At 56.9% G+C, this 782-nt stretch overlaps 1 long non-coding RNA gene across 1 annotated transcript; it reads right to left on the reverse strand.

The window, feature by feature from the left end:
* Positions 1-21: 21 nt before the first annotated feature.
* On the reverse strand, positions 22-683 carry LOC104917131. Its single transcript, XR_796764.3, has 3 exons — positions 574-683; positions 316-430; positions 22-135 (listed from the first exon to the last, which is right to left on the reverse strand). It is a non-coding gene; the product is annotated as an uncharacterized LOC104917131 (long non-coding RNA).
* Positions 684-782: the final 99 nt, after the last annotated feature.

The raw sequence follows: 782 nt of genomic DNA on the forward strand, positions 1-782 counted from the left end.
ACAGAGAGGAAGGACTCACGTGTCTGTGTGGCTGCGGGACAAACGCTGCGGAAGCCGGTTCGGTTTCTTCATTCCCAGCTGGAGATCTGCCTGCTGGGTGGGGCTGGGGCTGCTGGGGGGCATTTCCTCTGGAACCTGGAACAACATCCCAAAGTGATCTGACCCAAACAGGAGCTGAGTCTCCTCCAAACTCTAGAAGTTGAAGGGTTTTGATAGCAATAAGGAGCTCACACTAAGCCAGCACCCCAGGACTGAGTTCCTGTCCTCTGTGCCATGTGGGCATTTGATCCCCAGCCCTCCCACTCCTTCTCTCACCTCCTCCTCTCCTTCCAGCTGAGCATCCTGCCCAGCTCCCAGCTCCTGCTGCTCCCCATCACTCTCCCTGCAAGCACTCGGGACTAAGCAGCTCTTTGGGACAGCTTCTTCCATCCTACAGAAATGAGGAGGGAGAAAGAAGGAAAACAATCACGTTGGGGTTGGATCAATAAGGACAATGTTTGGGATTCCTAGCCCAGCTTCCTTAAGGGCTCACCCCAGCTCTGCCTCTCCTTCCCACCGGCCCCACAACCCCACCTGGGAGAAGGCAGCAGCACTGGTATTTGCTTCCCTGCATCCTGAGCAGCATCCTCATAGGCACGGAGCTTGGCCCGGAGATCTGCCACCTGTAGAGAAGGATCACCTGTACCACAGCTGCTTCAGCAGCCCCACAGAGCCCAGAGCTCTCCCAGCAGGCAGCACTGCCACACGACTCGCAGAGGAGCTCAGAGGTGCACATATCAACC

This window comes from Meleagris gallopavo, unplaced genomic scaffold (genome assembly GCF_000146605.3).
Source record: "Meleagris gallopavo isolate NT-WF06-2002-E0010 breed Aviagen turkey brand Nicholas breeding stock unplaced genomic scaffold, Turkey_5.1 ChrUn_random_7180001955971, whole genome shotgun sequence".
Classification (NCBI taxonomy): domain Eukaryota; kingdom Metazoa; phylum Chordata; class Aves; order Galliformes; family Phasianidae; genus Meleagris; species Meleagris gallopavo.